Source organism: Ambystoma mexicanum, chromosome 10 (assembly GCF_040938575.1).
Source record: "Ambystoma mexicanum isolate Mex_15411 chromosome 10, UKY_AmexF1_1, whole genome shotgun sequence".
In the NCBI taxonomy this organism is placed as follows: Eukaryota; Metazoa; Chordata; class Amphibia; order Caudata; family Ambystomatidae; genus Ambystoma; species Ambystoma mexicanum.
The window spans coordinates 14472356-14486446 of NC_090932.1; the positions used below are offsets into that span (position 1 = coordinate 14472356).

At 63.5% G+C, this 14091-nt stretch overlaps 1 protein-coding gene across 3 annotated transcripts in view; it reads right to left on the reverse strand.

Moving 5' to 3' along the window:
• The window catches only part of LOC138491102 (probable cation-transporting ATPase 13A4), a 995403-nt gene that overhangs the window by 84909 nt on the left and 896403 nt on the right, over positions 1-14091 (reverse strand). The gene's annotated exons all lie outside the window — the stretch shown is intronic.

Below are 14091 nucleotides of genomic sequence, written 5' to 3' on the forward strand. Positions count from 1 at the left end.
TTCACCCCTTGACAAAACAGGAAGTGGCATCACATAGCATTGTTCCAAAGTACACTACAAAAAATATGGTTACGATATCACTGTAATGTGATACACATTTCATACAAGAATGGATCACCCTATGTTTCGTTAAGATGAGTGTGTATAGGCCCATATTAAAAAGTTAATAATGTAATTGTTTTAACATTGTAATCTGATTTGTTTCAAAATGTAACAATGTTAATTTTTATTGATTGCTTGCAGTATATTTTGTAGTCATAATAAAACTATACATTTATTTTCCTGAGCAAAGTATTTTATCAAAACCTAGAATAACCAGCGAACTCGTTTGTTTTCTAATAGAAGGTTATCATTCTAGTATGGCTAGCCTTGTATTCACCTAGTGTACTCTTTTGAAATACCCCTATGAAAAAGATAAAATAGACAAAGAACAACAATGAGGATTCCTGGCTGCTTAGCATACACTCAAATTCATTATGCAAACAATATGACCACAGATTTTTATATTTTTACAAATGTGTCTGTGATTAAAGGGTTTTGTGGTTGAACCATTAATTAAACAGTGCACACTGGGTTTGGTGCTCATTTCATTTTTCTCATCACCCATCCTAACATTATTATTATTATTATTATTATTATTATTATTGTTGTTGTTAATATGAATAATATTATTATTATTCTCAGTGTTAATATTATTAGGGTATTTATGGAGCGTGGAGCAAGCTTTGGAAGCCGCAGCGCACTCTATAATCCTAGGAGGAAGAACATGGTACAGGAAGTAGAGAAACAAGAGAAACCAAGGAGCGGAGCGGGAAGCTCTCAGGGTGGGGAGAGGGAAGCAGTTTGGCAGCAAGGGATCTAGAAGCAGTCAGGGGAGGAAACAGCTGGAGCAGATCACCCAGTCTCAAGTAGGATGTACTGATTAGGAAAACCTCAGGACTCCATGTTGAGGTCTGGGACATCCGGCTTTGCATTTCCTGAGGCAAGCTTTTCAGAATTTTAGAGGCAGGGCTTTATCACACAATAAGGACAGCTGGGCATATGCTCAGTCCCAAATGAACATATATTATAGAACATCTTTTCAATGTCTCCCTTTGCATTATTTTTGAGCCATGAGCATGAAAAATCTGTGTCAGGTTATGATTTTGGAGGTGGGTCAATTCTAAACCGCGCCGTCTTTTATATTTGGAGCAAAATTGCCCAGATGGAAAAACATCTTGTTCATGCTGGACCTGATACCTCTGATTTAGGAACAATGAAAATAACATAAACGGAAGACATTTTCATCTTAAATAGCCCCATCAAACTATCGTGAATCTGACTTGGACACTGATATCTAATATTCCCAGGCAGCCCAGCATGCAATCCCAGATGATTCCTGAACTGGTCAATAAGCAGCAGGCAGTAAAGGAAGATTGAACTGTTTGATTGAGCTAAACCATGGGCTATCTTGGAGCATCTGAGCTTTCCGCCAGACCTCTTCTAACCTACTTTGTGGATGGACAGCTGTGCAGCCATCAGATACACTAAAGATGGCTGATTTACAGCCCCGACTGAAGTAAGGAAGGGGGTTTGGTGGGGCTGGGTGCTGGTCCCCCTTATGTTTAATTTATTTAGCAACTCCTTGCACCAGAGGCTGTGTGAGATACAGCTGCTGACGAGACAATTCTGTCGTATGCTGATGACAGTGGGCGTCTCGCAAGGACCACAAATTCTCCTCAAGCACGTGTAGGCAGGTATCATATTATTACATGTAGAGATACTGGACGAAAGAATGGACATTGCCATTGGAGGAACACACTCTTTTGCCAAGAACTGCAAGACAAAGGCCTTTGAAAAGATGGTAAGTGCATAACTCTGTTGCCTTAATTGTGATGGGCGTGTGAGGTCACCAAAGCGTGATTAGCCTTCATAAAACTCAGAACGCCTTTAATAGGAGGCAATTGGCACTGCCATACTCTATCCCAAAACCCACGATGCATAAGGAGGTAGTTCTTCAACACTTCCAAGATCAGACAAAGCTTGCACCAGTTTCTGTTTTTTTGAGAACTGTCAGTAACAAGAAAGTCACGTTTGCTGATCTGATCTTGTGTATCCTTATGGACTATGACTGCGGTTCTAAATGTCCATGGCTAGATCATATCTACAGAAGGCCAGACCTTCCCAGATCTGGGAAGCCCGCTTCTGAGCATTCTAACCAGGAACTATATATATATATACCTGTTAGAATGCTCATATATATATATATATATATATATATATATATATATATATATATATGTATATTACATGGCCACGGTAGTGGCCATGTAGTTATGGTTAAATTGCTGTTTCCATAGGAAGAGCACTTTTTGGGTGGCTTATAACTTCGCTCTCCCGGGACGGATCCTCACCAAACGTTGCAAAAAAAGTAGTTGGGTCACTCTGAATTTTTTTGCAAAGTTTGGTGAGGATTCGTCCAGGGGGGGAAAAGTTATAGGGGGGGTCCCAAAACTTTTTTTTTTCCCATAGACATAATGGGAAAAAACTTTGCTCACGCCTACAGCCCAAACCGCTGGACGGATTTACACCAAATTAGCAGCAGGAGCGGCGGCTTGGTCCCGAAAGCGTGCTTTGCTTTATTTGGTGTAAATCCGTCCAGTAGTTTTTTAAAAAAATGACAAAAATGTAAGTGAAAACAATTAGTGATATCTGTGTTCGCTTCGCGGACACACTCCCCTGTTCGCTCCGCGGACAGGACGGTGATTGGGCCAGCAGCTTGTGTGATGTCCGCAGACACCTGACGTGCTCTCTCATTGGATGCGTGGAAGCGTGCAGTGCGTCTGGCTTCAGAGACGCCCGCCATCTTTGTTCCTCGCATGAGAGGCTTTGTATCCCGCCTGCACAGTAAGTCCCCCTCCCCGCTCATGCCCGTGTCCTCCCACCTCTTGCCCCGTGTGTCTTTCTCTCTTACGCCCACCCCCACTCATGCCCCGCTCATGTCCGTGTTGTCTCTCCCCACCCGCCGCCCACTCATGTCCGTGTTGTCTCCCCCCACCCGCCGCCCACTCATGTCCGTGTTGTCTCTCCCCACCCGCCGCCCGCTCATGTCCGTGTTGTCTCTCCCCACCCGCCACCCGCTCATGTCCGTGTTGTCTCTCCCCACCTGCCGCCCGCTCATGTCCGTGTTGTCTCTCCCCACCCGCCGCCCACCCCCGCTCATGTCCGTATGTCTCACACCACCCGCCGCCCACCCACCGCTCATGTCCGTGTGTCTCTCCCCACCCCCGCTCATGTCTGTGTTGTCTCTCCCCACCCGCCGCCCACCCTCGCTCATGTCCGTATGTCTCTCACCACCCGCCGCCCACCCACCGCTCATGTCCGTGTGTCTCTCCCCACCCCCGCTCATGTCCGTGTTGTCTCTCCCCACCCGCCGCCCGCTCATGTCCGTGTTGTCTCTCCCCACCCGCCGCCCGCTCATGTCCGTGTTGTCTCTCCCCACCCGCCGCCCGCTCATGTCCGTGTTGTCTCTCGCCACCCGCTCATGTCCGTGTTGTCTCTCCCCACCCGCCGCCCGCTCATGTCCGTGTTGTCTCTCCCCACCCGCCGCCCACCCCCGCTCATGTCCGTATGTCCCTCACCACCCGCCGCCCACCCACCGCTCATGTCCGTGTGTCTCTCCCCACCCCCGCTCATGTCCGTGTGTCTCTCCCCCTCCCGCCCACCCCCCGCTCATGCCCCGTGCGTCTCTCCCCCTCCCGCCCACCCCCGCTCATGCCCCGTGTGTCTCTCCCCCTCCCGCCCATCCCCCGCTCATGCCCCGTGTGTCTCTCCCCCTCCCGCCCACCCCGCTCATGCCTCGAGTGTCTGTCTCCCTCCCCCCACCGCCGCTCTTGCCCCGTGTGTCTGTCTCCCTCCCGCCCACCCCCGCTCTTGCCCCATGTGTCTTTCCCCCTCCCGCCCACCCCCGCTCTTGCCCCGTGTGTCTTTCCCCCTCCCGCCTACCCCCGCTCTTGCCCCGTGTGTCTTTCCCCCTCCCGCCCACCCCCGCTCTTGCCCCGTGTGTCTTTCCCGCTCTTGCCCCGTGTGTCTTTGCCACTCTTGCCCCGTGTGTCTTTCCCGCTCTTGCCCCGTGTGTCTTTCCCGCTCTTGCCCCGTGTGTCTTTCCCGCTCTTGCCTCGTGTGTCTCTTCCCCTCCCGCCCACCCCCCGCTCATGCCTCGTGTGTCTGTCTCCCTCCCCCCGACCCCCGCTCTTGAACGGTGTGTCTCTCCCCCTCCCGCCCACCCCCCGCTCATGCCTCGTGTGTCTGTCTCCCTCCCCCCCACCCCCGCTCTTGCCCCGTGTGTCTTTCCCGCTCTTGCCCCGTGTGTCTTTCCCCCTCCCGCCCACGCCCGCTCTTGCCCCGTGTCTTTCCCCCTCCCGCCCACCCCCGCTCTTGCCCCGTGTGTCTTTCCCCCTCCCGCCCACCCCCGCTCTTGCCCCGTGTGTCTTTCCCCCTCCCGCCCACCCCCGCTCTTGCCCCGTGTGTCTTTCCCCCTCCCGCCCACCCCCGCTCTTGCCCCGTGTGTCTTTCCCCCTCCCGCCCACCCCCGCTCTTGCCCCGTGTGTCTTTCCCCCTCCCGCCCACCCCCGCTCTTGCCCCGTGTGTCTTTCCCCCTCCCGCCCACCCCCGCTCTTGCCCCGTGTGTCTTTCCCCCTCCCGCCCACCCCTGCTCTTGCCCCGTGTGTCTTTCCCCCCCGCCCACCCCCGCTCTTACCCCGTGTGTCTTTCCCCCTCCCACCCATCCCCGCTCTTGCCCCGTGTGTCTTTCCCCCTCCTGCACACCCCTGCTCTTGCCCCGTGTGTCTTTCCCCCTCCCGCCCACTCCCGCTCTTGCCCCAGGTGTCTTTCCCCCTCCCGCACACCCCCGCTCTTGCCCCGTGTGTCTTTCCCCCTCCCGCCCACTCCCGCTCTTGCCCCGTGTGTCTTTCCCCCTCCCGCCCACCCCCGCTCTTGCCCTGTGTGTCTTTCCCGCTCTTGCCCCGTGTGTCTTTGCCGCTCTTGCCCCGTGTGTCTTTCCCGGTCTTGCCCCGTGTGTCTTTCCCGCTCTTGCCCCGTGTGTCTTTCCCTCTCTTGCCCCGTGTGTCTTTCCCGCTCTTGCCTCGTGTGTCTCTCCCCCTCCCGCCCACCCCCCGCTCATTCCTCGTGTGTCTGTCTCCCTGCCCCCCACCCCCGCTCTTGCCCCGTGTGTCTCTCCCCCTCCCGCCCACCCCCCGCTCATGCCTCGTGTGTCTGTCTCCCTCCCCCCACCCCTGCTCTTGCCCCGTGTGTCTTTCCCGCACTTGCCCCGTGTGTCTTTCCCCCTCCCGCCCACCCCCGCTCTTGCCCTGTGTGTCTTTCCCCCTCCCGCCCACCCCCGCTCTTGACCCGTGTGTCTTTCCCCCTCCCGCCCACCCCCGCTCTTGCCCCGTGTGTCTTTCCCTCTCCCGCCCACCCCCGCTCTTGCCCCGTGTGTCTTTCCCCCTCCCGCCCACCCCCGCTCTTGCCCCGTGTGTCTTACCCCCTCCCGCCCACCCCCGCTCTTGCCCCGTGTGTCTTTCCCCCTCCCGCCCACCTCCGCTCTTGCCCCGTGTGTCTTTCCCCCTCCTGCCCACCCCCGCTCTTGCCCCGTGTGTCTTTCCCCCTCCCGCCCACCCCCGCTCTTACCCCGTGTGTCTTTCCGCCTCCCGCCCACCCCCGCTCTTGCCCCGTGTGTCTTTCCCCCTCCCGCCCACCCCCGCTCTTGCCCCGTGTGTCTTTCCCCCTCCCGCCCAGCCCCGCTCTTGCCCCTTGTGTCTTTCCCCCTCCGGCCGACCCCCGCTCTTGCCCCGTGTGTCTTTCCCCCTCGCGCCCACCCCGCTCATGCCCCGTGTGTCTTTCCCCCTCCCGCCCACCCCCGCTCTTGCCCCGTGTGTCTTTCCCCCTCCTGCCCACCCCCGCTCTTGCCCCATGTGTCTTTCCCCCTCCCGCCCACCCCAGCTATTGCCCCGTGTGTCTTCCCCCTCCCGCCCACCCCCGCTCTTGCCCCGTGTGTCTTCCCCCTCCCGCCCACCCTCGCTCTTGCCCCGTGTGTCTTCCCCTCCCGCCCACCCTCGCTCTTGCCCCGTGTGTCTTCCCCCTCCCGCCCACCCCCCGCTCCTGCCCCGTGTCTCTCTCCTGTTGCCCCCCACCCCCTGCTCATGCCCCGTGTCTCTCTCCTGTTGCCCCCTACCGCCCACTCATGCCCCGTGTTTGTCTCCTGTTGCCCCCCACCCCCTGCTCCTGCCCCATGTCTGTCTGTTGTTCCCCCCACCCCCCGCTCCTGCCCCGTGTCTGTCTCCTGTTGCCCCCCATCCCCCGCTCCTGCCCCGTGTCTCTCTGTTGTTCCCCCCACCCCCGCTCATGCCCCGTGTCTGTCTCCTGTTCCCCACACCCTCTGCTCATGCCCCGTGTCTGTCTCCTGTAACCCCCACCCTCCGCTCATGCCCCGTGTCTCTCTCCTGTTGCCCTCCACCCCCCGCTCCTGCCCTGTGTGTCTTTCCCGCTCTTGCCCCGTGTGTCTTTCCCCCTCCCGCCCACCCCCGCTCTTGCCCCGTGTGTCTTTCCCCCTCCCGCCCACCCCCGCTCTTGCCCCGTGTGTCTTTCCCGCTCCCGCCCACCCCCGCTCTTGCCCCGTGTGTCTTTCCCCCTCCCGCCCACCCCCGCTCTTGCCCCGAGTGTCTTTCCCCCTCCCTCCCACCCCCGCTCTTGCCCCGTGTGTCTTTCCCCCTCCCGCCCACCCCGCTCTTGCCCCGTGTGTCTTTCCCCCTCCCGCCCACCCCCGCTCTTGCCCCGTGTGTCTTTCCCCCTCCCGCCCACCTCCGCTCTTGCCCCGTGTGTCTTTCCCCCTCCCGCCCACCCCCGCTCTTGCCCCGTGTGTCTTTCCCCCTCCCGCCCACCCCCGCTCTTGCCCCGTGTGTCTTTCCCCCTCCCGCCCACCCCCGCTCTTGCCCCGTGTGTCTTTCCCCCTCCCGCCCACCCCCGCTCTTGCCCCGTGTGTCTTTCCCCCTCCCGCCCACCCCCGCTCTTGCCCCATGTGTCTTTCCCCCTCCCGCCCACCCCAGCTATTGCCCCGTGTGTCTTCCCCCTCCCGCCCACCCCCGCTCTTGCCCCGTGTGTCTTCCCCCTCCCGCCCACCCTCGCTCTTGCCCCGTGTGTCTTCCCCCTCCCGCCCACCCCCGCTCTTGCCCCGTGTGTCTTCCCCTCCCGCCCACCCTCGCTCTTGCCCCGTGTGTCTTCCCCCTCCCGCCCACCCCCCGCTCCTGCCCCGTGTCTCTCTCCTGTTGCCCCCCACCCCTGCTCATGCCCCGTGTCTCTCTCCTGTTGCCCCCTACCGCCCACTCATGCCCCGTGTTTGTCTCCTGTTGCCCCCCACCCCCTGCTCCTGCCCCATGTCTGTCTGTTGTTCCCCCCACCCCCAGCTCCTGCCCCGTGTCTGTCTCCTGTTGCCCCCCATCCCCCGCTCCTGCCCCGTGTCTCTCTGTTGTTCCCCCCACCCCCGCTCATGCCCCGTGTCTGTCTCCTGTTCCCCACACCCTCTGCTCATGCCCCGTGTCTGTCTCCTGTAACCCCCACCCTCCGCTCATGCCCCGTGTCTCTCTCCTGTTGCCCTCCACCCCCCGCTCCTGCCCTGTGTGTCTTTCCCGCTCTTGCCCCGTGTGTCTTTCCCCCTCCCGCCCACCCCCGCTCTTGCCCCGTGTGTCTTTCCCCCTCCCGCCCACCCCCGCTCTTGCCCCGTGTGTCTTTCCCGCTCCCGCCCACCCCCGCTCTTGCCCCGTGTGTCTTTCCCCCTCCCGCCCACCCCCGCTCTTGCCCCGAGTGTCTTTCCCCCTCCCTCCCACCCCCGCTCTTGCCCCGTGTGTCTTTCCCCCTCCCGCCCACCCCGCTCTTGCCCCGTGTGTCTTTCCCCCTCCCGCCCACCCCCGCTCTTGCCCCGTGTGTCTTTCCCCCTCCCGCCCACCTCCGCTCTTGCCCCGTGTGTCTTTCCCCCTCCCGCCCACCCCCGCTCTTGCCCCGTGTGTCTTTCCCCCTCCCGCCCACCCCCGCTCTTGCCCCGTGTGTCTTTCCCCCTCCCGCCCACCCCCGCTCTTGCCCCGTGTGTCTTTCCCCCTCCCGCCCACCCCCGCTCTTGCCCCGTGTGTCTTTCCCCCTCCCGCCCACCCCCGCTCTTGCCCTGTGTGTCTTTCCCCCTCCCGCCCACCCCCGCTCTTGCCCCGTGTGTCTTTCCCCCTCCCGCCCACCCCTGCTCTTGCCCCGTGTGTCTTCCCCCTCCCGCCCACCCCCGCTCTTGCCCCGTGTGTCTTCCCCCTCCCGCCCACCCCCATGTCTTCCCCCTCCCGCCCACCCCCGCTCTTGCCCCGTGTGTCTTTCCCCCTCCCGCCCACCCCCGCTCTTGCCCCGTGTGTCTTTCCCCCTCCCGCCCACCCCCGCTCTTGCCCCGTGTGTCTTTCCCCCTCCAGCCCACCCCCGCTCTTGCCCCGTGTGTCTTTCCCCCTCCCGCCCACCCCCGCTCTTGCCCCGTGTGTCTTTCCCCCTCCCGCCCACCCCCGCTCTTGCCCCGTGTGTCTTTCCCCCTCCCGCCCACCCCCGCTCTTGCCCCGTGTGTCTTTCCCCCTCCCGCCCACCCCCGCTCTTGCCCCGTGTGTCTTCCCCCTCCCGCCCACCCCCGCTCTTGCCCCGTGTGTCTTCCCCCTCCCGCCCACCCCCGTGTCTTTCCCCTCCCGCCCACCCCCGCTCTTGCCCCGTGTGTCTTCCCCCTCCCGCCCACCCCCGCTCTTGCCCCGTGTGTCTTCCCCCTCCCGCCCACCCCCGCTCTTGCCCCGTGTGTCTTCCCCCTCCCGCCCACCCCCCGCTCCTGCCCCGTGTCTCTCTCCTGTTGCCCCCACCCCCTGCTCATGCCCCGTGTCTGTCTCCTGTTGACCCCCACCCCTGCCCCGTGTCTGTCTGTTGTTCCCCCTACCCCCCGCTCCTGCCCCGTGTCTGTCTCCTGTTGCCCCCCACCCCCCGCTCCTGCCCCGTGTCTCTCTGTTGTTCCCCCCACCCCCCGCTCATGCCCCGTGTCTGTCTCCTGTTCCCCACACCCCCTGCTCATGCTCCGTGTCTGTCTCCTGTACCCCCCACCCCCCGCTCATGCCCCGTGTCTGTCTCCTGTTGCCCTCCACCCCCCGCTCCTGCCCTGTGTCTCTCTGTTGTTCCCCCCACCCCCCGCTCATGCCCCGTGTCTGTCTCCTGTACCCCCCACCGCCCGCTCATGCCCCGTGTCTGTCTCCTGTTGCCCCCCACCCCCCTCTCATGCCCCGTGTCTGTCTCCTGTTGCCCTCACCCCGCGCTCATGCCCCGTGTCTGTCTCCTGTTGCCCCCCACCCCCCGCTCCTGCCCCGTGTCTCTCTCCTGTTGCCCCCACCCCCCGCTCATGCCCCGTGTCTGTCTCTTTTGTTCCCCCCGACCCCCTGCTCATGCACCGTGTCTCTCTCCTGTTGCCCCCCACCCCCTGCTCATGCCCCGTGTCTCTCTCCTGTTGACCCCCACCCCCTGCTCATGCCCCGTGTCTGTCTCCTGTACCCCCCCGCTCATGCTCGTGTCTGTCTCCTGTACCCCCCCACCCCCCCGCTCATGCCCTGTGTCTGCTCCTGTTGCCCCCCCGCTCATGCCCCGTGTCTGTCTCCTGTACTCCCCCACCCCCCGCTCATGCCCCGTGTCTGTCTCCTGTACCCCCCCACCCCCCCGCTCATGCCCCATGTCTGTCTCCTGTTGCCCCCCTGCTCATGCCCCGTGTCTGTCTCCTGTTGCCCCCCACCCCCCTCTCATGCCCCGTGTCTGTCTCCTGTTCTCCCCACCCCCCGCTCATGCCCCGTGTCTGTCTCCTGTTGCCCTCACCCCCCGCTCATGACCCGTGTCTGTCTCCTGTTGCCCTCACCCCCCGCTCATGCCCCGTGTCTGTCTCCTGTTGCCCCCCACCCCCCGCTCCTGCCCCATGTCTCTCTCCTGTTGCCCCCCACCCCCTGCTCATGCCCTGTGTCTGTCTCTTTTGTTCCCCCCCACCCCCTGCTCATGCCCCGTGTCTCTCTCCTGTTGACCCCCACCCCCTGCTCATGCCCCGTGTCTGTCTCCTGTACCCCCGCTCATGCTCGTGTCTGTCTCCTGTACCCCCCCACCCCCCCGCTCATGCCCCGTGTCTGTCTCCTGTTGCCCCCCCTGCTCATGCCCCGTGTCTGTCTCCTGTACCCCCCCACCCCCCGCTCATGCCCCGTGTCTGTCTCCTGTACCCCCCCGCCCTCCCGCTCATGCCCCATGTCTGTCTCCTGTTGCCCTCCCTGCTCATGCCCCGTGTCTGTCTCCTGTTCCCCCCACCCGCTCATGTCCCGTGTCTCTCTCCTGTTGCCCCCACCCCCCGCTCATGCCCCGTGTCTCTCTTCTGTTGCCCCCCACCCCCTGCTCATGCCCCGTGTCTGTCTCCTGTACCCCCCCACCCCCCGCTCATGCCCCGTGTCTCTCTTCTGTTGCCCCCCACCCCCTGCTCATGCCCCGTGTCTGTCTCCTGTACCCCCCACCCCCCGCTCATGCCCCGTGTCTCTCTTCTGTTGCCCCCCACCCCCTGCTCATGCCCCATGTCTGTCTCCTGTACCCCCTCCCACCCCAAGCTCATGCCCCATGTCTCTCTCCTGTTGCCCCCCACTACCCCGCTCATGCCCCGTGTCTGTCTCCTGTTGCCCCCCACCCCCTCGCTCATGCCCCGTGTCTGTCTACTGTTCTCCTCACCCCCCGCTCATGCCCCGTGTCTGTCTCCTGTTCCTCCCACCCCCGCTCATGCCCTGTGTCTGTCTCTTGTTGCCCCCCACCCCCCGCTCATGCCCCGTGTCTGTCTCCTGTTGCCCCCCACCCCCGCTCATGCCCCGTGTCTGTCTCCTGTTGCCCCCCACCCCCCGCTCATGCCCCGTGTCTGTCTCCTCTTGACCCCCACCCCCTGCTCATGCCCTGTGTCTGTCTCCTGTTGCCCCCCACCTCATGCTCATTCCTCGTGTCTGTCTCTGTTGTTCCCCCCACCCCCGCTCATGCCCCGTGCCTGTCTCCTGTTGCCCCCACCCCCCGCTCATGCCCCGTGTCTCTCTCATGTTGCCCCCTACCCCCCGCTCATGCCCCGTGTCTGTCTCCTGTACCCCCCACCCCCGCTCTTGCCCTGTGTGTCTGTCTCCCTCCCGCCCACCCCCGCTCTTGCCCCGTGTGTCTGTCTCCCTCCCGCCCACCCCCGCTCTTGCCCCGTGTGTCTGTCTCCCTCCCGCCCCCGCTCTTGCCCCGTGTGTCTGTCTCCCTCCCTCCCACCCCCGCTCTTGCCCCGTGTGTCTGTCTCCCTCCAGCCCACCCCCGCTATTGCCCCGTGTGTCTCTCCTGTTGCCCCCCACTACCCCGCTCATGCCCCGTGTCTGTCTCCTGTTGCCCCCCACCCACTCGCTCATGCCCAGTGTCTGTCTACTGTTCTCCTCACCCCCCGCTCATGCCCCGTGTCTGTCTCCTGTTCCTCCCACCCCTGCTCATGCCCTGTGTCTGTCTCTTGTTGCCCCCCACCCCCCGCTCATGCCCCGTGTCTGTCTCCTGTACCCCCTCCCACCCCCCGCTCATGCCCCATGTCTCTCTCCTGTTGCCCCCCACTACCCCGCTCATGCCCCGTGTCTGTCTCCTGTTGCCCCCACCCCCTCGCTCATGCCCCGTGTCTGTCTACTGTTCTCCTCACCCCCCGCTCATGCCCCGTGTCTGTCTCCTGTTCCTCCCACCCCCGCTCATGCCCTGTGTCTGTCTCTTGTTGCCCCCCACCCACCGCTCATGCCCCGTGTCTGTCTCCTGTTGCCCCCCACCCCCGCTCATGCCCCGTGTCTGTCTCCTGTTGCCCCCACCCCCCGCTCATGCCCCGTGTCTGTCTCCTGTTGACCCCCACCCCCTGCTCATGCCCTGTGTCTGTCTCCTGTTGCCCCCCACCCCATGCTCATGCCCCGTGTCTGTCTCTGTTGTTCCCCCCACCCCCGCTCATGCCCCGTGTCTCTCTCCTGTTGCCCCCCACCCCCCGCTCATGCCCCGTGTCTGTCTCCTGTACCCCCCCACCCCCGCTCTTGCCCTGTGTGTCTGTCTCCCTCCCGCCCACCCCCGTTCTTGCCCCGTGTGTCTGTCTCCCTCCCGCTCACCCCCGCTCTTACCCCGTGTGTCTGTCTCCCTCCCGCCCACCCCCGCTCTTGCCCCGTGTGTCTGTCTCCCTCCCTCCCACACCCGCTCTTGCCCCGTGTGTCTGTCTCCCTCCAGCCCACCCCCGCTCTTGCCCCGTGTGTCTGTCTCCCTCCCGCCCACCCCCGCTCTTGCCCCATGTGTCTTTCCCCCTCCCGCCCACCCCCGCTCTTGGCCCGTGTGTCTTTCCCCCTCCCGCCCACCCCCGCTCTTGGCCCGTGTGTCTTTCCCCCTCCCGCCCACCCCCGCTCTTGGCCCCATGTCTCTTGCCCCCTCCCGGCCACCCCCGCTCTTGGCTCCGTGTCTCTTGCCCCCTCCCGCCCACCCCCGCTCTTAGCCCCGTGTCTCTTGCCCCCTCCCGCCCACCCCCGCTCTTGGCCCCGTGTCTCTTGCCCCCTCCCGCCCACCCCCGCTCTTGGCCCCCTTGTCTCTTGCCCCCTCCCGCCCAACCCCGCTCTTGGCCCTGTGTCTCTTGCCCCCTCCCGCCCACCCCCGCTCTTGGCCCCGTGTCTCTTGCCCCCTCCCACCCTCCCCCGCTCTTGGCCCCGTGTCTCTTGTCCCCTCCCGCCCACCCGCGCTCTTGGCCCCGTGTCTCTTGCCCCCTCCCGCCCACCCCCGCTCTTGGCCCCGTGTCTCTTGCCCCCTCCCGCCCACCCCTCCTCTTGGCCCCGTGTCTCTTGCCCCCTCCCGCCCGCCCCCGCTCTTGGCCCCGTGTCTCCTGCCCCCTCCCCCCCACCCCCGCTCTTGGCCCCGTGTCTCTTGCCCCCTCCCGCCCACCCCCGCTCTTGGCCCCATGTCTCTTGCCCCCTCCCACCCACCCCCGCTGTTGCCCCGTGTCTTAGCCCCTCCCGCCCACCCACGCTCTTGCCCCTTGTGTCTTCCCCCCTCCCGCCCACCCCCGCTCTTGCCCCTTGTGTCTTCCCCCCTCCCGCCCACCCCCGCTCTTGCCCCTTGTGTCTCTCCCCCTCCCGGCCACCGCTCATGCCCCGTGTGTCTCTCTCCCTCCCGCCCACCGCTCATGCCCCGTGTGTCTCTCTCCCTCCCACCCACCCCCCGTGTGTCTCTCTCCCTCCCCCCACCCCCGCTCATGCCCCGTGTGTCTCTCCCCTTCCCCCACCCCCCGCTCATGCCCTGCCCCGTGTCTGTCTCCTGTTCCCCCCACCCGCTCATGCCCCGTGTCTGTCTCCTGTTCCCCCCACACGCTCATGCCCCGTGTCTCTCTCTTGTTGCCCCCCACCCCGCTGCTCATGCCCCGTGTCTTTTTCCTGTTCCTCCCATCCCCGCTCATGCCCCGTGTCTGTTCTCCCCACAACCCGCGCATGACCCATGTCTGTCTCCTGTTCCCCCACCCCTCGCTCATGCCCCGTGTCTGTCTCCTGTTCCCCCCACCCCCCGCTCATGCCCTGTGTCTGTCTCCTGTTGCCCCTCACCCCCCGCTCATGCCCCGTGTCTCTCCTGTTGCCCCCACCCCCCCCCGCTCATGCCCCGTGTCTGTCTCCTGCTGCCCCCCACCCCCCGCTCATGCCCCGTGTCTTTCTCCTGTTGCCCCATGCCCTATGTCTGTCTCCTGTTGCCCCTCACCCCCCGCTCATGCCCGTGTCTGTCTCCTGTTGCCCCCCACCCCCCGCTCATGCCCCGTGTCTGTCTCCTGTTGCCCCTCACCCCCCGCTCCTGCCCCATGTCTGTCTCTGTTGTTCCCCTCACCCCCCGCTCATGCCCCGTGTCTGTCTCCTGTTCCCCCCACCCCCCGCTCATGCCCCGTGTCTGTCTCCTGTTCCCCCCACCCCCCGCTCATGCCCCGTGTCTCTCTCCTGTTGCCCCCCACCCCCGCTCATGCCCCATGTCTGTCTCCTGTACCCCCTA